The following is a 25,963-nucleotide window of genomic DNA, read 5'->3' on the forward strand; positions in this document are numbered from 1 at the left end:
CTGACAAGCAAAAGACAGAACTTATCCGCAGAAGCTCCAATTGCTACCTGGGGACTTCAAAGCAGCATTCATGGAACTTTCATTAAAGTGTCTCTTTGTCCCCTTTTTTGGGCTCCCAGCTTGGTATCATACGTGGGAAGATAAGCAGAGAAGTAGAACAGATGGTGGCAACAGATGCCATCTCTCGACACAGGTGAAAGGCCGTGGTTAAATTCACAGTCCCACAACTTCCCTCTTTCCTTCAGCCCTCTTCCAATATATTGTCAGAAATACGCTTCAGCACTGGCAGTAGTCCTCTGTAGCAACCCCAGTTATAACTGCTAACTTCCATGCAGTTCCATTTCCCAATTTTAACACTGGTTACAATATTCAACTAAATATTAAGACATAAAATACCATTTAGAATTGAGGCATCATTCACTGGTAAGGCCCCTATATGACCTCCAACTGAATGCACTAGCAAAATTACTACAACCTTTGGTGTGGGATCAGCCTATAAATTGCCAGGAATCAATACTGCAAGGTACTGAGCACTCTGGCTCTCAGTACTCTGAAATAAATTCTTAGCCTGAGACACATCGACAGGACAGGAAGTTGGGTACCCCGCATCCTCAGACCCACACAGCAATCTTCCACATCCAAGCAAGGCCAACACCTTGATGAGGCCTTGACTCCATGCTTAAAATTTAAACATAGCTTATTAAAATAAAAACAAACTTTAAATATTTTGTTTTACTTGTTGCAGTAAGAATTGAGAGCAACTAGAAAAATAGTATGTTTTAACTTTCTTAATTTTGTGTATTTTCCAATATTTTTTGTATAGTGAGTTTCTCTTATGTGGTCATTTAGATTGTTAACTCACAAATGAGTTTTTTACATGACAATATAGAAAAAATAAAGTGTTAACATTTTCAGGTGCACTAAGAAGTCTATCGTTTGAAACATATTAGGTATAGATTTCTAATGCATGTTGTCTCCTTTAATATTCTCTAATACACAAATAATACATAGTCAAGCTAGAAGCACTTTAGCATTATTTGCACTGGTCCTAACACCCAGCCATAAAATTGGCAATGGAAAATAAAATGTGTATGTCTTTCAGGAAAAGACTTCAAAATAACTGCATGATGCCACCAGCCAATAGGAAAATGCCAAATCCCAATTTCTAGAGCCAAAACGCTAGGAAAGACTAAAAGCAGAGGGCAAGCCTTAGCACCTGCAATTCAGCTAGCAAAATATTCATATTCTAGATCAGTGATTTTCAAACTTCTGATGTTTGTAGATATCTAAAAAATTTCCAGTGCAACCTTCTGTAGAATGTTAATTTTTTTCCTCAGTCATCTTCCATGTCTTACTCAACCCCTTCTACTCTCCATTGAGTCCAAAGATCACATGCTGAAAGCCACAATTAGAAATCCAGCAGCCAAATGAACCACTTATTAAACAAATAAAAATAATTACTTTCCAAAGACAAGTTTGTGAAGAAAAATTAAAGGGAAAAAAACCAAAACAAAACACATATATAAAATTTCTTTATTGTATTTCAGAAAGATTCCATAGAGGTGTCAGATATTGTAGCAAACTTCTTAACTTTCTAACTTCTCAAGGCCAAATTCTATTGTCCTCATCTCACAGTAAACTCAGATCTCCTATCTTTTAGGGCCTTAATGGACTGCTACTGAAAGTCAGTGGCCAAGTCTCATGTCAACTGACTTTCACATGGCAGAACTGGAGAGTGATCAGATCTCTCTCCATGTTACATCTCCACTGAGTAACTCCTGAAATCTTCATGGCAAACTGTTAACTTTAACAGCCAGATGTCTTAAACAGGCACACTTGCACTATGAAGATCTTCCACACAGATGGGTGCAGGTCCTCCATGCTGACTGACTGAATTGTGCGCTCCCTACACTCACTGCTATGAAGCCCTTGGCAGTTTCTGAGACAGCCAATTTCCTTCAGCTAGAAGGCGTTTCATACACAAAAAAAATGAGATAAAGCCTGTCTCTAAAAAGATTAGTTTTCCTGGTGTTCATGGAATTTTAGAAATATAAAAATATACAGTTACTTTTGCACAAATGTTCACATTGGTTGCTTATTATTTAATTCATCTGTGTTAGTGATTAAGCCATCATAACTGATTTGTCTTTTTCAATAGTCTCAGAATTCAACATTCCACTCCACAAATGCCGAATGGAAAAACACTTAGCCAACAAAGCAAAAAGTCCCTAAATGCTGTTTATCAATGTAGTAACATTTGAAGATGAATTCAAATAAAGAACATCTGCCACCCTGTTACAAAAATCTACAGCTCCATTATAGGCCACATACGTTCTCTCAGGGTATCTGCTGAGGTGGGGAAAAAGAAACCTAACCCTGCAAAGGAAGAGGGGCAAAAAAACCCTTCCCCCTGTAATAAAGACAGACACGGCATCAACACAGAGCTGAAATTCAGTCATACTCTTGAAGACAGGATAGAGATATACTGCCTATAGTAGCAGCCATTCTTGCAACAATCAGTATTTGCTGGTGGGGCTGGAGACTGTTGCCATGACTCACGCAGGATATCACCACACCACAGGAGAAATCCTGCTGTGATCTACAGTCTGTTCAATGTAGGAGTATTACAGTAGCTCACAGAAATCATTCTGTGGCTCATACCTTACTTCTATTAAAAATAGTTCAAGTGGAACTGACTAGGGCTGCTCATTTGAGTAAGATTTTTACTGTTGGTACAGATGCTGGGCCTTTACATTTCTTAGGAAAACTGGATTTTGTAACACATAGTATATAATGCAGACTATACTTGCAGATTATAAAATCCCTGAGGAGGCTTAAGAACAGGTCATACAACTAGTACACTTCCAACCTTTCTTTTGAATGCTTTTGGTGCTTCTGTAGAAGGTGGCATCTCCTTACTCCACTCCCAGTCCCAAACTTTCCTGTGTACCACTTTTTCATTAGGGCCTGCCAACACCTCCCTCCTTCCTCAGGCAGGATCTCACTGTTTCTCACTCGGTCACCGAGGATCCCTCAAATCATACTACCAGGCTTCTTTGCCTTACCCTTGCAGGACAGCTGGGGGTCTACACATCTCCCCTTTCCCCACAACTCTGTACTTGGGTCTGTGTGCTTCTAGCTCTTCTCCATCCTATCTGCACTACATGCTTTCTTCATTCCCTTCATTCAACCTTCCTCATTTTTTTTCCTATTTAGGAGATTAACATTCAGGATGTCAATTTTACTGGAAAGACTGTGAGATCTGAGATAGAGATCTGTTATGCTAAAAATGCTAGAAGCTGGCACCAACCAGCTCTTTGACCTACTGTAATATTTCCCACACTCCAATCTGCACACAATGGGTGTGTGGAGATCCAGGAAACAGAACAAAAACATTAAACACCACCCCCCCCAAAATTTAGCAAGATAAAACTCTAATGAAAATTTAAGAAACAGGTTACTAAAACAGTGACTGTAGCTCTTATCAATTAAACTGGGCCAGCTTCAGCTCAGCAAGGTTGGGTGCTGCCACCAGGGAAGGGCCTGGATACAAGAAGTCCAGTGGATTAAGCACTCTCTTCTGCTGCATCCAACCCCAGAACTTCTCAGTTCAGTCTTGCAGTGCCCTTGTGGAACAGCAGAATCAGATGTGCCAGGGTGAAAATTAGTACAAGTTGCAATGGAATGTATGAACTTTGTTATTCTTCATTAATGATTCATGCTAATATGCTAAAATATGAACTGTAGCAACTGAGGAGTTGCCCTGTGTTACACCTGCTGCTCAGCAACAGAGGAAGCCTTTGATAAGCACTGGGATGGACAGTTGTAGAAGTAACATCTTAAACCACCACAGCTAAACCTGCCACTGAACTGGGGTCAGAGGCCAGACGGCTGCACAGCATTTGGATAGGTTGAGTACAGGTTACTGAGCTCAAGTTGTCACCCCTACCAATGCCAAAACCTGTTTGTGTAAGAGCATGTGGAAGGTAAGAGTATCTGCTTCATTAACTTTATCCAATCAAGGACCTTTTCAATACAGAAGGGGATAATAAGCAAAGACAGAAGCAATAAAAAAAAAAGCACACAGACTGATAGACAACTAATAAGCAGAGAATGCCAAAGACCTCCAGTTACTAATTAATAAGCCATTAAGAAACTAACTGGGCATGCATGGGGTACACCTGTGTATTCACTCACACTCCTCAAGTTGAACGAGCCAGTGAGTAGCAGGCTCCAGGACCAGGCAGGGGTTTCAGGTGGGCAGAGGATTCGTGCTGGTCCTTAAGGGGGCCCACAAATGTGGGATGCCTGTGGGACAAGCGTGTAAGTGTGTGTGTCCGTTTGCAGCAAGCACCAAGTTGGACCAGCTGCCCACTAGGGGACCCATGAGGTGGATAAGGGGGTCCAGCATCCGGGCAGGGGTGCTGGGCAGACAAAGCAGCCATACTGGTGCTTGGGAGATCCACAAATGAGAGTGTGCTTTCGCTAGTGAACATCAATCCTTACCAGCCCAAGATGAGGAAGGGGACTTGGCTGTTACATCACTCCTGGAGGCGTTACATGTGAGTGCTGTTGAAGGAAGCACCTTGCCTGTGGCAGTCTGCATAGCCAGCTGTGCATCTGTCCTCTGTATGCGTGTGTGTTTCTGGGGTACCTGTTTAGCCTTGCTACTGTTTGAACCTGTAAATGGGAAAGCAGCAGTTGTCTCCATCAGTCTGGGATGGAGACCTCTAGGTTTCAGGACATGCCAGACTGGGCTCAAGCAGCCATGTAGGAGGAACTACCAGAGTCTGGAGCTGCTGGAGGCAATGGCTGCTATAATACATCGTAACTGTTTGCTTAAGGCTGACATATAGATGGCCTTCAATCCTACAATCATATCAACGTATGTAACAGTAAGGTCTTCTTTACATGCCCCACACACTACAACCTCCCATTGAAATAAAAATTGTAATCCTTGCTGATAGGTCTTAGCTCACTGCTCCTGGAAGGATTTTGGAACAGAATACAAAAGCAATCCATCTTATCCATCCCAGTAGAAAGACAGCAGCAAGTAAAGGTATGCCATAAAGATGAAGATAAGCCCACACTCTGTTTAGCCATTTCATTACAGGACTATTATATGCATTAACCTTTAGTTGAGAAAAAAGTATAGTGAGGAAGAGGTATAGAAGCCAGCAAATACTAGGGTTAACTTTCTTCTCCAGGTTTTCTGTCTATCCTTCATCTATATTCCCCATGTTGTCTGCATAATTTTCAAGTCATTTGTCCTATCAATTACATATCTGAATGTCCACATATGTGCTTTGAAAGCGTGTAACAAGACAAAAGGCCAAATCTGAGGTTCTAGCAACAGGAGGTTGCCATTAGTTTAAATGGAATCAGAATGTTATACGTGATTCAGAATTCTTTTTTTTCTTCTCAGTCATTCTTCATGTGCACCTTGCTGCCTTTTCAAAATAATTGCTACCATGGTTTATTATTTATATGCTTAGGAGTCTTTGGAGGCTGTCCATCTCAAATCTTAAGAGATCTGATCTTGTTATACGTTCTTAAACATTCATGCTTCAGCATTAAATTGGCTTATTAAACAATATGATGATAATTACTGTGGAACTTGCTGATCTTTTCATAACCCTAAAAAGTAAAAGACTCATTTTAATGTGCCCACAGGAATTATGGGAACTTAAATTATTATTTATATAGTGACAAAAGTATGCTTTATGTTTACAAAATTGGCATAAACTTCTACAGAGAGCCTGATTTGCAAACAACTGCTTACCTGCACCTACTTCCTTCTTTTTAAGGTAGCAAAACTTTTACAGTAAATTCTTCAGAGTTATTGCATCTTGTATGCAAAGTAACATTATACTCTTATAAGCTGAATGTGGAATTTTTTCAGCGAGAAAATGCCATTAGTGAACCTAAATCCTGGAATTCCCTCCACTAAAATCAGTGTGATTTTTCACGCAACTAACGGCTGCTAGAACTGACAATAGCCTTGAGGCCAGAGTACTACAGCTTTTCATTTTGCGGCTTGGCAGGTGGGGAAAAATTCTGTCTTTCCACAGAAACCGGCAGATCTAATCATATGAGTAATTTCGTATGTGTTTGCTTATCAATGGAACACAAGCTGTATGATTTTTCTAAGCTTGTATTTTAGTTTGTTTGCAGGATTGACACTGACCAGTCAGAATGAATTAATAGGAGACACATGGCCAGAAAGCTGAAAAACTGTTTTTAAAAGAAGTTCTGCTGTGTGAAGTTTCTTCCATCTTTAACTTACGAAAATAGTTCACCTCTTAAGTTACTAGCATCAGGTCATACACAGTAACAGCAGCACCTACAAGCTCCTTCACCAGCCAAGACCTTTCAGCACCACATACTATCTAAAAAAAACACAGTAGTCCACATCTCAAAGAGAAATACTGGTTTCTTACACCTAAAATGCATTAAATTTCCTCACTTCTTTATACTCTTTATTTTCCTAATAAGTTCAACTAAGAAAACCCAAACAAACAACCCAAAAACCACAAAAGAAGACAAAGACCTTCCCATTGCCTTTGCCTCACTTATCTGGTGACTGCAGAAAATAAGCCCTTCCCTCCTGAAGGCACATTTGTGTATATGCTTCTACCAAATGTACTATTACTGTAGCTCCCTTGAACTCCCCCTAGATTTTCACTTTCTATTACAGCACCATCAACTATCCTGAGTAGTTCTTCCTCATATTAAAATTAATTGAAAGGTGCATTCTATAGTCTATCTTCATACTCAGCAAGTTGACTGCAGTTAAGTATGGTATGACCACAGAGAAAAATATTTGCTCTGAATCTCTCCTTAATCTAGGCTTGTCATATGCTTCTGTACACCAAAAGCCTAATCTTGGCTTGCTCCCAGCCTTCTCTTGAAACAAAGCCTGGTCTCTGGTAGATTACTTGTCAGTATGTTAGCATACATGTTCAGATCCTAGAAGTAGGGCTGGTTAGTCCCTGGCTTCTATAGAGGAATCAAGAAAACTCACGTGCTAGTTCTTTATCAAAGTCACTCCAAAACGATACTCCCATATTTCTAGTGAATGCCTACCACTGCCTTATCCTCCTTCAGAAACACTTTCTGTTTCAGACTGACAGTAAAGGCCTCATCCAAAGCAATCTTAAGGCAAAGGAACCACTGAAGTCCACTACATGTGTGCAGTATAAAGTAGACCACATGAAACAAATATGACCAAGTAAAAGGAGATTACATTACAGGGAGAACAAGGACTTAATGAAAATACTAGCCCAGTTTGTATTCTCATTGTTCTCCTTAGCCCTCCCTGCTTCTCTTTGTCTTTCATTTCACTCACTCATTTGTTCCAAGACCTTAAAGAGTTTCACTCAGTGCACCACTGGACAGATCTTTTTGGTAAAGATAAATCATAACCATTAGCACCTTTAAATCACAAAGAAGCTATACCAAACTAATGCATGCTGTAAGTGTGCAGTGGTATAGCTTTTACAGAAGTGGAAATAACGAAAATGTACTTTATGTTTAGTGTACATGTACCAATGTACATGTATACATGTACATCAGTACAAACACAGTAATATTCAGTGAATGTGGAAGTCGCAATGAATTAAAAAAAGTGACTAAATTATTACTTTCGGATAAAACCAGAAGCTTTACAGGTAAAGCTAACATATATTACAAAATATTTGGTTTTACAACAATCATTGGATACTCTTTATTGTCTGGCCTTTGAATAGAGGATCTTTCGAGCAGACCATAAAGAGTCTTTCCTACTTTCATTATCAGCCAGAATTGCAGCCACTGGGCATACTTACACCATGCAACGAAGTGCAGTAAACGGAACTCAGCTACCATTAACAAAATCCAAAACAAAGCACCGTGCAATGGTGCTAGCTTGGGTCTTGAAAGCAGAGAAGTGAATCCTACTGCCTTTGTTGCAACATCACTTTTCTATTTCTTTTTGCAGAGGTGCTATTTTCTCCAGATGGTGTGGTGCTAGTTAAGCAGGTAACAAAATTTCTGACATTTCAATGTGTAGACACAACCAATCTTGTTTTGAACTGCTAGTGTTTAGCTGAAGGGCTCTCTGAAAACTGATAGCCCTGCCCTTCATGCGCTGGTATCAAGGTTTGCCGTTTGAGGAAGCTGCTTCCTAAAGAAAGTTCAAGAGAAAATTAGTCCTTATGCCTGTCTGTCCTCACATTTTGAGAGACAGTGTTTCTCCCTCTCCACACACATCATTGTGAGTTATCTATTAGCATGGCTTTGTGTGATTGACAGAGGTTAATTCCTTATAAACACATATGATCAAGTTGAATATGAAATGAACAGTTTTAGGGGAAGATCTTCATGGAAGCTCCACTGCAGACCACTTACTATCTTGTAATGATTTGGCATTAACTCAGATTTTGGGCAAGTGTATTAAGTCAGAATATCTCTCCAAAGCCTTGTTAATTCACTAACAAATAAGTGAAGGACTAGAGGATACAATTGTCAAAATATTTAAATTATGTGCATTAAACATAAATTCTTAGATATTCAGGAAACCTACATAAAAGCAGACCTCAAATATCTATTTTTAAACTATTATGAAAAACTTGGCAGTCTCCATAGTAAGGCTGCCTGATGTCCTCTCTGTAAAATCTCCTGCTTTCTCTGCTATGAGCATCCCAATTTAAAATGCAACCATTGTTAACGATCACTACACTTAGATACAGTCCAGATTAACAGCTTTTGCAGTTAAAGTCAAACTGAGCATAATCAAACTCTCATAGCTCACTGGAAAAAAAAAAAAAAAAAAAAACAAAAAAACAAACCCCAACAAACATACAAAGTATGACTCACCTGCCTTTCCCTGACCATTATAATGAAGAAACCGTTATGAAAGACTGTCATTCTTTGGCAATTCTTGTCTTCTGCCTGCTGACAGTTTTCAAGAATAGCCACTAAAGATATTGTGCTTCCTCAGTGTTTTTCTTGTACCTCACTCTGCACCTTTGGTTTGCAAGAAAGGTGAAATTTGGAACCAACTTAAATAGCTGTAGATCTAAATTATTTTCAAGTATTTTGCTTCAAAAGATAATCTAAGCCTGCAATTTCTAATGCTTAAAACTGCACCGGTCTTTTAACTATGTGCTGGGTATGAGAATGAAACATGATGGCTTGACAGTATCAGGTCTAGTAGTTCCAGCTGATTCTCCCACAGACCACAATAAATTATGAAATTAACATTCTCAATGGCCTTTCCTGTCTGATTTTCTGTAATACATTACATTTTGTATCATTGCAAAGGAAATGGTTTCCTCTTCCAAAGTCCATTTAAAATGCCGCCAATTTAACCAGTTGCCTGGTTATTTTCTTTGTAAATTCTTGTTTGTAACTTTGCCAGAATTTAATAGCTTGGGGCTTTCATGAAATAGGGTGGTCTTGCATCTGATGTTTTTGTGAAAACTCCACTTAAAACCTGTTCTCTTGACTTCTAAATGAGATTGGGGAAAAATACATAGCAATGATGATCATATTTTCACTCAGGGGTCCTCAAACTTTTTAAACAGGGGCCGGCGCACAGATGCAGTGGCAGGCAGCCATCTGCAGCTGCTTGGTTTCCCCCCCCAACCCCCAGCGAGGGGGGGGGGGGCGGTGTCTGTAAATACGGGGGGCCGGATTGAGGACCCTGGAGGGCTGTATCCGGCCCGTGGGCCGTAGTTTGAGGACCCCTGTTTTAACTGGTTATTTGAAAATCTGCAACTCCTTACATACATATAAATACTACGCAGACTGTTGGTATAACTGGGACATCAGTTCTGTGATTACAAGACTGCAATAACATAAAAAACAGGATACACACAAAAGAAGAATAATGATCTGTTCTGCTCAACAGATTGCAAAATACCATTTCAAGGAAAAAAAAGGTCACAAAACCTCTCTTTATACAACACAGATTTTGCACGCTAACACCTAAGTTCTCCATTATTAACCAACCCTCCTAAATAAGAATGGGGCTAATTTTTAATGTTTCACATAACATTCTGTCAACTTTTCTGATACAGATGATTTTTCTTCTAAAGAAAAATATTTCAGAAAAAATTTGTTCAATCATATTCAATCGTATGAATCTGAACAATAACAAAGTTTGATTTTCATGATTTAATATGAGCAGACCTTGGGCTGACCGTAGACTCTTTGCAAATGCAAAGGCTTTGGTGATGTCCCTGAGAGTTCTGGGTAGCAAATGAAAATTTTGCAATGAACAAATCATTCATGAAATTTAATTAGGCACATGCAATTGTGGTCCCACTGAAATTAACAGGCAAACTCCCAACAATTCTTTGAGACCACCACATCACATGTTGCTTTGTGACATGAATGAATATTAAATGACAGCTATTACCCATGCTTTGGTCTAGTCTTGCAAAAATATGCAAGCAACAGTAATTCTCCTTCATAGTACTATCAGCAGGTACTAGCTGCGAACTTTTTCAACCTCTTAATTATCCCATAAACATGTCAAATGAATTCTTCACAAGCACTGTGGCTTGTACTTTTTACGTTCTTTGTAAAAATAGCCAAAGCATTATTTCACTTATGAAAGTACATATTTCTCTTTAAACTAAGTATTTATTTGAGATAGCATCTGTATGAGATACTAGAGGAATTAAATATGTTTTAAAATAATACTTCGTTTATAGTTATCCAGACCATGTTGTCATCTAATTTGTTGTTGTTTCAGAAAAACTGGCATGACTAACCTTCCTTCTCCCAAGTCTTCCAATGGGAACAATACAATCCCTCAGCAAGAACAAACCCCAGATTTCTTAATGCCCCTCTTCCAAAGATATGATACATTGCCATCAGTGCCTTGGCCAGAATCTCCAACTACTACACATGAGGCTTACCAGGAGATCAAGCTAACCATGACTCTGCCAACAGAAGCTGCCCCTAAGAAGAACAAGCAGGAGGAAAGGCAGTCTCTTATGGTGACGTTTCTTCCTTCTGGTTGCTCTTCCAGCCGCAGAGCCATCAAGGGTGCTAGCCAACTCAGAGGGCAATTTCCACAAGGAAGGAAATAGCCTCCTCACTGACTGGCCTGCATGTGCCATCCTCCCCTCCAGGGCAAGCTTCCCATCTAGCCCTACAGTAGACAGGGTGTCTCCTTGCCTCCCCAGTCAGACTTGTCCCCAAAATTTCATGAAAATACAGGACCTTGTCACCCAAAATCTCTGACACTTGATACCGTGATGATAAAATATACTCTTAAACATCACAGATTTATTTCATTAAAAGCTAGCCTAGGAGTTAGTCATGCAATGGTCCCAGTACTAGTAAGCAACTGCTTCCCTGAAGAGTATGGTTTTCTAAACAAGACAAGCAGTTAGCTATTGCCTCTTACTGGCAGATATCTCCTGACAGTCAGAAGTCAAGACAGAATACAGAATTAATACAAAGACCACACATGATGCTCCATTTGTGTAAAAATCCATTGGAAAGGTAGCCCTGATGGACTTCTTGCAATATTAGGCAACACTGGGCATGAAAGAAATCATATTCCACTAATAAGGGGGTTTAAGACACAAAAGGAGTGCCCACCTTTGGGCTATTGTTCCTTCAGTTTCCAGGAGAAGTAAAGCTCAGGCTTTCCAGGTGAACTGCTGAGCCAATGCACAACCAGGAAATCAGGCTGGGAACTTCACAGGGCAAAAGTCAGAACCTTCACAGAAGCGTCATACAGACTGCGGACCTCATCTCCACAGTCAATAAAGGTGTCTTACAGACTCCTTCACATCTGCAGTGGCTCCAGCTATATGTATCTGCCCAACTACGTGGCCTTGAAGTGTGCAGATTCATGCTTACATGCATACAAAGCAAAAACATTTATTCTTACATCACAGAACTATAGAATAATTTAGGCTGGGAGAGACCTCCACAACTCCAAAGTTAGAACAGCAATTCACATTTATTTTCCTATAAACTGCAAAGGAAGACAAAAGAAAGACTGTTGTTTCAACTTAGAAACAGTTCAGAAAGTGCTGAAATGATCTAGTCATGTGATGTGTGCCACATAAGATAATTCAATTCTTTGTTTAACCCGTCACAAACATTACCAAACTGCTTGTATGCAGTATTGTAGATTAAACCTTGCTCCTTACAACTTGTAGTATGACAACTGCTCCTGAGCTCACAGGCTTTGTGTAAATTATCCACTCCTACATGGAAGCATCTGGACCAGCTTATCTGGAGCACACGTGTAATAGCCATGCCTGGCGCTCATACCAGCTCATGCACACCAAGTTACTGATTTTTGTTAGGCAGGCTTACCGATACCAACCCTACTTTTGCCACACACAAATAATGCACTAAAGGCATGGTGTGTCCACAGAATTTTACTCCTACTTAGACATGTTTGTTCCATTCACTACACTGAACACGTGCAAGTGCAATCTAAATTTCATCCAAGGAGCTGCATGCTGGAGAACCACATCCAATCTCTCATATTTATCAATACAGCTGGAGAGCGTTGCCTAAAATAAACATCTAGGCCATTATGTTTGTCTAAATAATGAGCTTACATTATACATTTCAAAGTAATAGCTTTGACGGAATTTAAATCCCTCTAGAGAAGGGCACTGTTTAGCTACTAACATATGACTGTTCCACCAAAAAATATACATGCCTGGATATTTTAGGCTAGAAAAGATTGTTGCCATCTGCATGCTGCATACATAACCAAAGAAATTTACCTCTGATTTCTGCATCAAGCCTGAAACTCCTCCTTGAGTTAGGTATTTCAGAAAGATAGCCTTGATTTTAAGAAAGACAACTCAGCTCTTAGAGGCCACTTCCAAGAATTAATTCTTCTCACTGTTAGGAATGTTTCCAATTTCAACTCCTTTTATTTTCAGTTTCAGCATTTTAATGCCCAATAACCTTTTGATGCATTAAGATGCCTTCTACTATTAATGAGTCTGCTCAGGCACCAACATTCACAGAGCTCTTTTCACTCAGGGTATATAATTCTGATTTGATTTTGCATAGCACCTTTCATTTAAATATTTCAAAAATTCCTCATGAGTATTTATGAGTGTTAGGGATATTTCTATATGAGGCTTATTTTGCACATAGGCAAACTGAAGGAAAAGATACTGAGGATCATATTCTCCAAAGGGATGAAAATAACATGGGAACAAGGTGTCTATGCATGTCTGGAAAGGCAAGGTCAGGCAAGATCTCCAAAGTCACAGACTACCTCTGGCAAAGCCAAGAACAAAACCTTCATTGTCAGATTCTTATGCCTGTGCTTCTATAGCAAAACCATTATGATTTGAATACATTATTTTTAGATACTGTTGTGTAAAATTTAGGTGTATTACTCTGCATTTTAAACATCTCAGAAACACACTACAAATTTCATACTGATGCTTCAACTGCATTAACAATACGAACGAACTGCTCAGCACAGGAATGCAACAGTTTTTATGCTGCTTAAGCAACTGGCTGTTCTCACCATTTCATACAACTAGACACTTTAAGTGTAAAGAATCACAAACACCAATATTCGCAGCAAGCCAAAATTTGCCTTGGCAGCTGCTAAAACTCTGACCTCTGGCAGATAAAATGAAGACTTCAGCCCAGCAGTACAGTCCCCAGTGACTGTGTCAATGGAAGCGTGCGCATTCAGTCACTTCTTTTTTCACACCTGAACCCAGAAGGAAGGGTTTTTTTCTGGATCAATGAACACTAAATGAATAGATGAAAGAACTTAATAGGTTTTCTCCAAAATGCAGCTAACAGCTATCGAAGTGTATTCTGAGAAGAGCCGCCTCAAGCACAGACTTCTTACTCTCACAGCTTCATGTAATACAAAGCTGCAAGTCAGCAGAGAAACTCACAGAAAGATGCAGAAGATTACAGTGTTTCCCATCCCAGCAAATGGGATTGCAGAACCAGAACAGCATTAAGTAAATTCGCAGTGCATTTATATAACCTTCCCCACAACTCCAATCTTATTGCTAAAGTACACTGGGACATAAAGGTTACTGAGATTTTACCATTTTTGAAGTGAGAGATATGGGCTTTCACGAATGGCCAGCTTTTTGCAAAATGAACATCTGGCCTCCTGAGATTTACTGGCCTCAAAGTCTTTCATATCTAAAAGTTCTCTAAAAGTGTTTCTCCTGGACTGGAAGAGACATCTTCCCCATTATGTTTCCATAAAGAGTTGCAATATTACTACTAAGAAAACTTAACATCTACTCCATATCTGGGTTAACTTAATTAACCTACCATATGCTTTCATAATACTCTAATCAAAGAAATTACGTGGAAAAAATTCTCCTACTTCCAAAGTTCATTCAACTCAGGCATGCTAGATATATAATTTAGAAATCTAGAGAGACATTTTAAAATCCAAATGATAAAAATGTATGTTTAGGGATGTTAAAACAACAATAAAAACCCTACCTTAACATGACTTAGATAAACTATAAAGTGTTCTTTGCAGAAAGCAGATTCTGGAAGGCTTTGGGGGTTTCCAGGATGGCAGCTTATTAGCTGAAACTGATTGTCATGGCTTTGAACTAAAACCTTTCCAGCTCCTGAGAGTTGTTTTGGCTTGCTTGTGTACTGAAGGCGTAATTCACAGAAAACGTCTCTGACATTTTTGGGCCACATAAGAACCAGCACTAGGTCCATGACTACCTAACATATTGAATGAAATCCTAACCTTGTTGAAATACACAGGAATTCTGCCTTTGATTTCACACACTCAGGATCCCACCACACTACCAGAGCAAGAGTAAGCAAACAAGAATAACTGAATCTTTTTACAGTGTTCTTGAGATCACAGGAAGGAAAGACTATTTTTTACTTGTGTCATCAAATCCTCAATCTGTAATATCTAACCCTCCACCTGTTTTGTGACATATATTAAAACTTCCATTAAAATCAAGGATTTATTTTGATGTAAAATGTGAGTAGCGACAGCAGAGAATCCAAATTCTTATGTCTTTGCTGACCTGTGTAATTTATACAACTCCAAAAATTAACTTTGCAGGAGTAATTCAGTGGTCCAATATGTAGTTTCTGACTGTGTGCACCCTAGATATAAGCCAATCTAAATACCATTTGCTTCCCAAAGCATTTGCCACTCCGATGTAGGAAAAAAGCAACAAGGGAGAAGCAAAGCAAAGGAAAAGATGGATCTCCTATGACATAAATAGAGGAGAGAGCATTGGAGGAACACAAAAAAACTCAAGTATTTAAAGGCCTGTTTCAGAGATGAACCGAGTTAAGTCAGCTGTTATCAAACCTTTCACATAACATCATGTCCACAAGATTCTTACTTGTTGTACCACACTCTGGTACCTTGTCTCTATCTACACAATACAGAGGTGGCTTGGGTTCACACCATAAAGTAGGACTACAGCATTAAGGTGCTTCTACTGCTATCCTTTGAAGCACACAACAAAACTAGGGCCTACAAGCCTCCATATGAGGCAAATCCACTACTTAATTATTTTTTTCCACAAAAAGAGGGAAAAGTTTCATAAACTTCCTGCTCTCCTCCCTATTGTTTTTATATATATATATACACACCCCTATATGGAAAAGACAGGTTTGCTTGAGAAAACTAGAAATTACTGGCAGATCTGCCAGAAGATCGATAGTGGATTCAGATAAACATTCAAATAACACAATACTAGCTTGGCTGCATAGCCATGCTTTTTTCGTGCTCCCTCTTCATGAACTATCCAGACAGAATGGAGAGTTGCTGCGCTATAAATACACAGTCTGTCTCAGTAAAAACAAACAAAACCCATACTGAGAATGAACAATAAAAAAGTTTGACAGTAAAGTGTCCTTGAAAACAAAAACATGCCAAATATAAAATTATGAACACAATCCATTTATCAGCTTCAATTCTATCATTCTCCCAAAGCTATGTCTCGGAGTCATATAATCTTTTCATTTTTGATGAAATCCAGGATGGTTTCTCTGGCTGTTCTTCAGATCTCTGCCATGGCTCATATTTTCTGGTTTTACAGTTTGATCATTATGACTGATAGTTCTGTAAAATCTGTGTAAAGCAAGTTATACTCAGCAACAGTCATCCTCTAGCTACTGCACACAATGATCTTGTTTAATCACAGATGCATGGGTTTACACATGATGTATGTGAAAGTGATTTTAAATGCTCTGTAAACAATATTGTTTTGACCGTACCTCAATTTTTTTAGGGTGTTTTGGGTTGGTTTTTTTTTTTTTTTAGGAAAACCTCACTGCATCTGCAACAGTAAGAAACGTATAAAGTAGGTTCTGTAGACAATTTCTGGCTCATTCATCTCCTTGATATTTCCATCCGAGAAGATAATTTCCTATCAAGATGGGATTTTAGGCACAGAAATTGTAGAAACCTGCCCAGCGCCTTAACTTCAAGGTCCACGTGATTACATGGTCAAAACCTCAGCTTCTGACAACAAACTGCCTCAAGATCTAGGGGAAAAAAAATCTTGAAAACCTGAACTTTGTGCTCATCTCAACAACCTCTGCAAATACCCCTTCCTCCTCTGTCTGCCTTCCATATTGTGAGCTAGCATATATGGCCTGGAGCTCGGCTGGAACACACTACCCACAGCACATCACAGAGTACATCACAGTCTAAAAGGCTGAAGTATGGTCAAAAGGCAGACAAGAAGCAGTACAAACACGCATATGACCATACTAAGGGCAGTCTTTCAGCGCAATGCAGTTGTTGCTAGAGAAGCTTTTAAGTTGAGTGTTTGGAAAGAATTAAAAGTCACAAACTTCTGGAGAATAGCAGAGACAAAAGCAGATTTCACCACTTTTCTAGGGTCCTTTTACTGCTCTGTGTCAAAGTCTCTTTTACAGCAGTGGTGCCACTGCTGAAGACCTGAGTGTCACCACTACCCTACCATGTCTTTTCTAAATTGCTAAACATGGCAAACGCCTGGCCTCATCATTCCTTGTGGACTCAGTGAAAAACAAGAAGGAAAAGAGTGCTATGATATTAACGTTGTGTCACTTCCTAGTCATGCTACATGCTAAGACCCACTTCTCATACTTCCAGTTATTCAGGTAAGAGTCTTCCCACTACTTGTCTAAGACATTATTTACAAAAATACAGTCTTGTCCCTATAGAATAATTGATGTCTATGGTTGCTGCTATACTACTGACCTATCTTCCCCTCCATCTACATTCTGCCTTCATAATATCATTATATTCACGGTCCTGCAGTTGTCAAGGAGTGAACTGTGTTTGCCTACATTTTTTTACAGAAGTGTAATAATAATTGAATGTGCCTGAATAAATGGCTCTGCTTATCTAATAAAATAATAAAAATGTAATAAATTGTGTTAAGAGTTTCTGTGCATTTTCTGTATAGCACAAAGCTACTGAATGTGTGCAACTAATTCAAATGCAGGCAGTTAGACACAACACAAGATTATTAATATAAAGCAATAGAATAATCCACACAATCATTACCCAGACTTCCAAGCACCACATCTAACCTAAGAAGCCCTAAACCCGAGTACTAGACAGGTTTCGGCCACATGCTCTTGAAAATACGGGTATTCCCAGACACAGTCTCACTGTCAAAGTGCAATATCCTCAACAAACTCCAGAGCAAATGAATCATCAGAAAAATCTTCCAATCCAAATTTCCATAATATCGTCACCCTCTCCATCAGCCATCTCTGTTCCAGACTATTTTAACCAGCCTCTCTCTGTCTCTCTCCCTCTGAATTCATAGCTTGCTGTAGTGGACCTCCCTTCTTTGCTTTTTCCTCCCCATTTGCTCCAGTAGATGCTTCTTCAACTGTAAAGTGAGAATAGCTAGATTAGGAAAGAAAGCTTGGAACTGAATTCTGAAGTCTATCTCTTTAGCCATAAGGTTTAACAAAAGCATATTGGAACCTGACGGTGATGCTGATACTGGCTTCTCAAGGAGTTTTAAGCAATGTGTTAGGTCTGTTTCCAAAGCACTCTATATTCTGGGCTGAAAATTACCTCCTAAACTCAAGCCTGAAAACCACCCATGACAAGCTTTACTCAAAATGAAACTGTGTTGAGTAACAATCAGAATATTCTGTAGAAGAGTTAGAGAGTCTTCCCTGAGACTACCACTAAACTCTGGAAGGAAGGACTACAGAAACTAAGTATCACACAGACCATTATTTATTCCAGGTTCTTTGTTTGAACTTTGCCTTCCCTAAAACAGGGTAAATACCTAGTAACATGTACACTGACAAAAATTACAAAAGCAAAGATTATTCTCAAAACTCTTTGAAGAAAGTAGGAAAAACACTGAACTTCACACGTCGTGAAGTCATGTCACAAAGCACAATAATAATGCACTTGTATTCTATGAAGGCACCGCAACAATACATTGGTAAAAGTACCTAGCAAACATTAAGAGAAAGCTATACAACATCATCTGAGCCCAGCCCCTCGTTCTAACTCTGACTCTGTGATAATCTTACCGTTTTTACAGGAATTATATAACATATACAATGCCATCTAGTCATACTCTCCAAATTCCAATGTACTGGGTTGGCATGGCAAGGTTTTGGTAGCAGGGGACTACAGCGGTGGCTTCTGTGAAAAGATGGTAGAAGCTTCCCCCATGTCCAATGCAGCCAATGCCAGCCAGCTCCAAGACCGACCTGCCACTGCCCAAGGCCATCAACAAGGGTAACAGCACCTCTGTGATAGCATATTAAGAAGAAAAGAAAAAAAATCTGCACCAGCAGGAGAGAAGAGCACGTGAGAGCAACAACTCTACAGCCACCAAAGTCAGTGAAGAAGGAACAGAAGGTGTTCCAGGCACCGGAGCAGAGATGCCACTCCAGCCTCTAGTGAAAACCATGGTGAGGCAGGCTGTTCCTTTGCAGCCCATGGAGGTCCACGGTGGAGCAGATAGTCACCTGCAGCCCATGGACAACTGCATGCCAGAGCAGGTGGACAACCAAAAGAGGCTGTGACCCTGCGGGAAACCTGTGCTGAAGCAGGTTTGCTGTCAGGACCTGCGGACCCACAGAGAGAAAAGCCCACACTGGAACAGGTTTGCTGGCAGAAATTGTGACCCTGCTGGTGACCCACACTGGAGCAGTCTGGTCCTGACAGATCACAGCCCATGGAAGGGACTGACACTGGCACAATGTGTGAAGAACTGCAGCCTGTAGGAAGGACTCATGTTGGAGAAGTTTGTGGAAAGCTGCTTCCCATGGGAGGGACCCCACACTGGAGCAGAGAGAGAGCGTGAGGAGTCCTTCCCATGATGAGGAAGGAGCGGCAGAGACAACATGTGATGAACTGACCAGAACCCCCATTCCCCATCCCCCTGTGCTGCTTGGGGGGAGAAGGGAAAGAAATCAGGAATTATGTTAAGCCCAGGAAGAAGGGAGTGGTGGGGGTAATATATATAATGTATATATAAAATAATACCATTTGAATGGTAATAAATTAAACTAATTTTCCCCAAGTCAAGTTTGTTTTGCCTGTGACGGTAATTGCTAAGTGATCAGCGCTGCCCTTATCTCGACCCATGAGCCTTTCATTGTATTTTCTCTCCCCTGTGTAGTTGAGGAGGGGAGTGATAATGGTGCTTTGGTGGGCACCTGGCATTCAGCCAGGGCCAAATCACCACACCCACAGAAAACTAAAAAAAAAACCCCCAACACCTAGCTTAATTTAAAAATTTGCAGCATTAAGAACTAAAATAAAAAGAACCATAGTCTCAGCTACAACCTATTTTCCATTACCATTTCAACTCTACAGTCAACAGAACAATAGAAAAATTTATAAACCAAAGTTCTGCAAAACACGACATTGCTTGTCCTTAACCAGTAAATACTTCTGTGTGTAATTTCATCGGTATGCATATTGTTTGCAGGCTTGGGTTGGAAAACAGTGCCTTGTGTCTTTATAATATAATATAGCCTATTGAACTATGTTCCAGCAATGTATGTAGGACCTTGCAGATATTCCACCACACGCACCAGTTAATGAGGCCATGTCCCAGGAGAATAAAACTGAATTACAAGAAGAACAGCAATAAATTCAGAACAGGCATCTGCAAAGTAATTTGAAAAGAAATTTCTTCCTGGCAAAAAGCAAAGCAAATACTTCATAGGGGTCATAAGAAGGGTTTGGGGAAAGCACTTTGGCACTGGATTAATGCAAAGTGATTCTATTGCTATAAAGTCTATAAACCGCATTAATAGCCAAGCTATTCCCAAGAAGAGTGTGTTAGGCCTCTGGAGGTTTATTATTAATATTTGCTAGCCTTTTTTGTACCAGGCTATTATTAACAGGCCAATAATTGTAACAGTAAGGAACTGCCAGCTAGAGATTTATTTTGTGAGCAAGTTTGTACTTGTTTGGTAAACCTCTTATAATTCATTCGGGAGTATGGTGGCCCAGTATGTTCCACCAATTCCACGTATTTTGTGTATCCAAACATAATGTTCCAAATTCCAGTTTCCATAATACCAGAGTTACTACTGTGATAGCAAGCGGACATCAGATTTCTTTTAATGTAATTAGAGCAGACTGTGACCTCCAAAGATAACTTAATATCTTATTTCTGCTTCAAATCCATGAATATTAGGATTGTTGTAATAAGATTGTTTAGGTTAAGATGGAAGAACACTTTAACAAGTCATGGATGTAGTGCCCAGTACCAGCTGTTATGCCTGGGCATGGCCCAGGCAGTGGTACTCCACCACATCTCTTTCATGCTACCAGAAGGATGCCGGGGCACTTGTGGCCAAAGTCAGCTTGTACCCCCTCAGGCTGAACTTAGCTAGTTCAGTCCAGAAGCAAATTCCAACCAGGCAGTTTGGATGCAACCATCGCAAAGACAGTTTAACATCTGCATGTAGGCAGACCACTCTAGCCAGCCTCATGGCCAGAGAACAGTTCTTTGCCTCATTAGTTTCCTAACACAGCCACAGCAAAAACACACAAGAAAGAAAAATCTATGCAAGTATGACAGCTAAGTATTTACTTAATAAACACCATCTAATTATTCACCTTTTTGAAGAAAGTCCCTGTTGTGCTTACTGTGCTCACTAGTCTTCTGTGAGACAATAAGAGATTACATAGATCTGCATGGTGGTAACTTTTGGGTTCAGAGTATTAATATGTTTGCAAAGAGAAACAACAGTTCACCTAATTTGCAAGTACTTCGAAATGCAGTTTCTATCTTGGTAAGCAAACTATACTCCATAGTTCCCTTTCCTTTCATACGTCTGTTTGAACTGATTTGGTTACAGTACATTTTCTGTAAGAAGTGTTTAACATCATTTTTACAGAGCATCATACTTTGATGACAACAAAGACATACCATTTTAAAGGCATCTTAAGGAGACAAGAATTAATATCTTCATTTTCCAGAGTCAGAAGATGGGAGTGCTTCAAAAAAGAAATACCACCGTATCTTTTGGTCTTACTATTATGTTCATTATTTGAGTTTATTTCTGTTTCATAACACTGAATGCAGCACCATTCATCTTTAAAAAAATGCAACTTTATCTTATCCTTTTTCTTTCTTCAATATTTTTCTTCTTTCATTTGCTCTTTTTTCACTTTCCTTTCTCCCCTGCTTTCCTCCTTGCTCTTTTTTATCTGTTATCTGTCATTTAACTTCTCCTTCCTACAGAAATATAGCCATGCCTCAGGTGAAACAAGCCAACTGTTAAATACACAGTAATTTAGAGCAAGAAGTACACACCTCCCAGGTCTCAGACACTGTATCAGGTTTATTCAGTTGACCTCCAACAACCCTGTGGCATCCACATGTCCAGGAGAGCATAGTTCCATGGCGCATCTCTTTTTCCAAGTCCAGCAAGCTGCCTCATACATTATGCCCCAAGTCTGTCTAGCACAAGATCATGCAAAAGAGAAGCTATAGCACCTAAGTTACATACACTTCGTGTGCTGCAAGCAACGCTTCCTTAGGAAAGCTTGTTTGCTGTAGCAAAATGCTGCCCCAAGACACAATGCTGCTTTTATCCCTCTTCATTAAGTGATACATTAAACGTACATCTCATTACAATGTCAATAAATGCCAATTATCACATTTGAGCAAGAGAAACATATACTGTCTGTGCAGAGAGAGGATGTATCTAGAAATAGAGGTAACAGGATCAAGTCAACTGCTAGGCTGGAATATGCTTCCCTTGACAATCCTACCAACTTGTATGAAGGGCAAGCACTACCAATACAACGTAATTATTAGGAGTTTTCCAGTACACAGGGAAACAACTTAATAGCCTAACAACTCAGAGCTAGTAATTTATCTGTAGTTTCTCACATGCTGAATCCTAAAAAATCATAAGTAGTTTTTCAGAAACAGCAAACAGAACTTGAGTAACTGGAGCTTTTTTTAATTACAAAATACTTTTTTGTATATTTCCTCTGTATTTTAGTATGCGATATGCCTTTGTTACTTTTGAGTTATAGAAAGCAGAGTGGAAACTCCAGTGCTTTGAGCTGCAATTTTACACATGCAACTAGACAGATGTACAAGAATTGGCACTTCTTTCATTCAATACATAGTGAAATGTAAGTGATAACATCAATTAGATACAAACTTGTTCTTCAATAGGCAACTGATTACAGATAAGCAGAGCCATTTATTCAGACACATTCAAATGGAGTATGTGGGGAAAAAAATAATCATATTCTATTAGCGTTACCACTATCACACCAAACTCAACTAGTAAGTGAACTTTTTTAACTGCTTCCCAATTAATCTGCTTTGAGAGTGGTTTAAATCAAGAAAATTTAAAATTACTTTTGAAATTCCCCCTATCATCGGAATAAAGTAGTCCAACTATCATTGGAAAGCTCTAAAAAGCTTGTTTTGATATCATAACCACTCTCTGAGTTTACGCTACAGATCCCAGCATAGGTCAGAGGCATCAAAGCACAAACCTCTACTATTTAAGAATTAAGTGCCACTAACCAACTGCCAGATCTCATAGGCCATTGGCACTCAACGCTTTGTTGAAAATGTCCTTCCCATTTTACAGCTAGAGTGAATTACAGGAGTATGGTGCTTTACCAGGCTCAAATTTTAGCACTTTGTATTGATGGGTTGTAAAACCATAGCACTGGGATGCCCAGTCCAACTGTCTTTGTGAAACAGCAAAGACAAAACAAATCCATATAAAAAGATATTTTTCCTCTCTAGTTTCTACAAAAAGTAACCTATGCTATACTTCATATCTCTTGTGATTATTAATATCTGTTTGATTACTGTATGTATCTAAGCATATTTCATTGAAGAGACAAAATCCCAGTTTCTCTGACTAAGAGTTTCATCATTTAGCTTTGTGGGGTAGCATTAAAAAAAATATGTAGAAAAATATGTCCTTTGTTTCTACTTATTTTAATTAGAGGAAAATGGTCACACTTCCAACAAAAGAAACAATTGACTAAAATTCCAGTGGGATATATATAATAATGAGATGTTGATATAAATGAACACAAGAGTAGTGACAAATGTCTTACAGTCCACATAAGACTTTTCAGAGACTTTATACACAAAAAAGGTAGTTAGTTCATTGCTTCATTTTCCACAACTCTGTTTTCCTGGAAAACTCAGTTGCATCATCACATCTCATTGACAATGTTCCTCAGATATCTAGTTTTGGTTAGGTGACCCTGCACCTCCCTGTCACACTAAGTAGTGAAACATGGAGCAAAAAGAAAAATAACCCTCCCCAACATGAGACACAGAAGAACAGAGAAGACTGAGGAAAATAATCCTTGTTTCTCAGGTCTTATGGTCACTGAACTATTTTCAAAAAACACCAAGTGCTCTTTGGAATATTTCTGTCACCAAAAAGACCAAAGAAGGAACTGAGTGGTAAGAAAACAGTGACACCAACATGTTCTGCTACTGCTGCAGATAGAAGGCTTCAAGTAGCTTTGTATTACAGGATATCCATCTCATCTGGCTGGCTGTGCAAAAAAAGAGAAGAAAAAGGAAAGGCACCCAGGCAAAATCATGGAGTTGAAAATCACTGATCCTGTATTAAGATTCAGGAAGCAGAACATAATTTCATTTATATTAAGAACCACTATGACCTGACTATTTCAGTACTAAGTTCAGCCATCAGGTCCACTTGAGCTGCTCCTACAAAGATTCATCTATATGAAAAGCCGTTACAGATATACACTAAGAACTGAATTGTGTTATGTGGAAATGGTTTCTTAATGAATTTCCACAAGCCAAATGGGTTCCTCTAGGTTTGCTTTAATCACAACTCAGAGTTGAGCCACCATTTCAGTGAGTGGCAACTTGAAGTTTTTAATTTTACATCTTATATAGGTTTCTTAAAACAATTACATAATCCCTAAAGTCTAATCATAAGAGTCCACCTAAAGTTTCACCTTTTCGATTCTTCTATTCTTCTTAGTCAGCTGGAAAGTACTTCGAATTCTCATCCATCAGCTGATTCTCATCATTCAATCAGATTGTCAACCACATAGATCATGCTATTCTCGACTCAAAAATCATAGAAGTTATTTATATCTTACAGTAATCATTTGACAGGCCTATTAGATTATTACTTAGTGTTTAACGTATACATTTATTTTCATATACTGACTAACTCTGTTGAAGGCTAAACCAGTCATGGAAAGTCATACAATGAACTTGGTTATATTGTTATTGCTGCACCTGTGTTTTCACTGCTGCTAACAAATAGTCAACTAACTTACTATTTTAACCTACACAATAGTGATATTAATCTATGATTAGTCTTTAACAGGTTAATGGTGGAATAGAGTAACATCTTCTTGCTGTACAGACAGACTGAAGTCCCAATATGGAAGTTTAGAACAGCGCTTATTCTTACAAACTCCACAAAAGACGGACACCCAGGAACCCGTAAAACTAGTGGGTGGGATAACAGCTGTGTAAAACATCTGTTCAGTAGGTTAATTCACTGATATTGTCAGCATTTCACCTTTCCATGCAATTGACAGTCCACTGGCTAACAGCCTAATTACCCAGAGATGGTGGGGGTATCTATTATCCAGTAAAGAAGAAAACCAAACTTTTCCTTAACATATTTTTATTTTAAAAGTAAAGTACTAACTAAAACTAAAGCACCAACTCAAGCACTATCTGCAATTGCATTTTATTTCTAGTGGGCTTGGAGAGTGTACACAGCTCTGTTTTAAAATGTGTATTAAACTTCTAAGGATTAGAAATATTCTTAAGCTGTTGATTAGCATCTTCAAGTAACTCAAAGGCAGTCACCAGTTAGCACAGGAAGAAATACAAAGATTCTCCTGGTACACAGGCATCAAGAATGGACCTCCCTAAATTCTGATAGTAAGGTCATATTTGGGATTGTCTTCCCATATACATCATACCACATCAGAAATCATAACATGGTTTTGGAGAACAGATTCAAGTCCTCTTAAAGGCTTTTATGTAGAACTGTAGTACAAATATTACCTAATAGAATATTCTACCTCCTCTTCAGCTGCCTTTCTAGAAGTGTTCAGGTTCTCCTTAGATCCCGTTTGCCAGCTTCACAGAGGTCTGAAACAACTTAGAGTGTCTAAACCGGACAAGATGCCTACATTTGTCAAGTAGTCAAGTAATTAATCTGTCAAGTAATTAATCTGTTTATAAAGCATAATAGCACCAAGTCAAATGGACACCATCATCACTAGCAAGAATATCAAGTTCCTTTTATCTCCACATTTTCTACCACTATCACAGACAGGACTGACAGCATTCTTCTGTTAAAAAAACCCCACTATTCACAACAGCAACCTTTAAGTTCCATATTTTTTATAGCATAACTTTTTCTGGCTTCAATAATTTTAGTGGGAGTTTTCACTGATTTTCAGCATTTCAGATTTTTGGCTGCTAAAATATACTGAACAAGGCACAAGAAGTAGCAG

General features: G+C 39.1%; 1 protein-coding gene across 1 annotated transcript in view; it reads right to left on the bottom strand.

Annotated features, from left to right (window-relative positions):
- Nucleotides 1-25,963, bottom strand: part of TMEM200A (transmembrane protein 200A) — a 59,405-nt gene that overhangs the window by 30,441 nt on the left and 3,001 nt on the right. The window lies entirely within an intron of this gene.

This window comes from Falco punctatus (genome assembly GCF_963210335.1).
Source record: "Falco punctatus genome assembly, chromosome: 5".
Lineage (NCBI taxonomy): Eukaryota > Metazoa > Chordata > Aves > Falconiformes > Falconidae > Falco > Falco punctatus.